General features: G+C 47.1%; 1 pseudogene; it reads left to right on the top strand.

Moving 5' to 3' along the window:
* The first annotated feature begins 599 nt into the window (after window positions 1-599).
* On the top strand, window positions 600-1,561 carry LOC120882448 (annotated as a pseudogene).
* The last annotated feature ends 576 nt before the right edge of the window (window positions 1,562-2,137 follow it).

Below are 2,137 nucleotides of genomic sequence, written 5' to 3'. Positions count from 1 at the left end.
TCCTATTTGGAACCAGTCTTAGGTAAACTCTATAGGGATACTTATGCTCTGAAAATTATCTGAAATAGTTGCTCCAGATTTTGGTAACAATTACTTGCCTCCTGATTTTTACTAGAAATTAACATTTTTAAGATTTTAGGATTCAAATTTAAATATGTAGTTAAAACTACTAAAAATAATAAAGGAAACATTTTACTATAGTAGGAAAGTGGGATAAATGTTTTGAGTAAAAAAAGGAGTTTTATACATGGTTGGGCTGAGATTAGAGTAAACTTAATTGAACTAATGGATTTTCTTATTAAAAGTTTGAAATTCCCTGGCAGTTGAGTGGTTAGGCACCTTCACTGCCAGGGCCCAGGTTCCATCCCTCGTCTGGGAACTAAAATCCCACAAGGAACATGGCGCAACCAAAGGAAAAAAAAAAAAAAGAAGTTGACTGAGGAGCTGTCCTGAGGTCCACACCATGCATGCCACCACTGCCTCCTGCCTCCCACACCAGGTCCAGAAAGGGGCCAAGTGGTTGGGGTGGGAATGGGGAAGTGTCTGGAGAGGGCCTGGCAGATGTGCCTTAGTGGAGTAGCCCTGGACCCCCAGAGAACATGGGTGTGCTCCAGGCCAGACCGTGCCTGGGCCTCATCCAGGACATGGTCCAGCTCCTGCAGTGTGGTGGGATCAAGACAGTGGTCAACCTGGTTTCTGCAGACCTGGGGGAGGTAGCCCAGAAAAGTGCCTTGTCTTAAAGGTCTTGGTCACCCTGAGGTGGGTGCTGCTGGCTCAGTTCTCAGCTTTCCCCTTCAATGGTGCTGATCTGTTCAAGGAACTGAAGACCTCCACTGCCATCCTGTCCATTGGCATTGGAAGCCTGGACAAACTGCTTGATGCTTATCTCTAGGCCCAGGTAGCAGTAAAACCCAGGTATGTCTTTGGGTGGCTGTAAATGTGGCCCACGGCCTGCAACAGAATATCCTATACATCGATTCTAGTGGCAGCCTCACAGCCTCCCACCTCCTCTAGCTACTTCAGGCCAGAACCCTGGATCAGGAAGAGCAGGCAGGAGCTCTCCAGAGGATCCAGGTGGTGCCTGCATTTGATATCTTCCAAATGCCAAAGGTGCTGTAGGACCTTCCAGGTGCTGTGATTCAGCAGGCGAGCATTTCTTCCGGGACTCTGAAGGTGGTGGTTGTGGACTCTGTCTCTGTGGTGCTCATCCCACTTCTGGGAGGTTCATAGAGGGAATGCTTGACCTTGACGCTGCAGCTGGCCCAAGAGCTGCAGACCGTGGCCCGGGACCTCAGCATGGCAGTGATGGTAACCAGCCACCTGACCTCAGACAGGGACAGCAGGCAACTCAAACCTGCCCTCAAATGCTCCTGGAGCTTTGTACCCAGCACCCAGCTTTTCCTAGACATTGGCCAAGGTGCAGGAGCCTCTGGCTGCTGGCACCTGGTGTGTCTGACCACATCTCCTCATCTGCCAACAGGTTTCCAAGAAACAGTGAACACGGGGACCCGCGGGGTCCAGCGCAGAGCAGAGCCCAGCATTACAGGGAGATCACACATGACTGAGATATTGACTGGAAAAGAGAGAGGTATCAAGGCCCTCAAGTCCCCTGTACAGTGCTGTTCATTGCCAGCAGCCCATGGGGCTGCAGAGAAGCTCTCAGGCTGGGCAGCCATCTCAGTCCTTAGGTCCTCTCTCCAGAAACAGTGTAATTGGCCAGAGAGGATGCTACATATCTATACGTCTATATCTATAGGTAAAACTAGGATTGGCTGGTATGTTAAACTACATGGAAAGCATTGTCAAATGAGTGATAAGCCTCTTCAGATTATACATTATGAATTAATATAGACATTCTAGAAATTATATAAAGTTTTTGAAATTTGGATATGTCCTACTATAATGTTACAATCTTCATTGTTATCTTAAAATGTCAAATGTCACCACAGCGGGGATAAGTTTCTTTGTCAGGAAGCATTGTGATGAGATTTTTAACTTTGCCTTTCTAAGAACTTTATCATTCATAGACAGCTAAGCTGATGCTTTGCAGAAATGCCACATCTTCAAGAAGAGTCACAGGAAGGACATTTTGAGGACAGGTGTCTGATGACTTTTAAATCATACTGCTAAAGTAGGT

Source organism: Oryx dammah, unplaced genomic scaffold, assembly GCF_014754425.2.
Source record: "Oryx dammah isolate SB20612 unplaced genomic scaffold, SCBI_Odam_1.1 HiC_scaffold_23, whole genome shotgun sequence".
NCBI classification, from domain to species: Eukaryota; Metazoa; Chordata; class Mammalia; order Artiodactyla; family Bovidae; genus Oryx; species Oryx dammah.
Note: the sequence above shows the minus strand (reverse complement) of the source record. Positions and strands in the feature narration are given on the sequence as shown.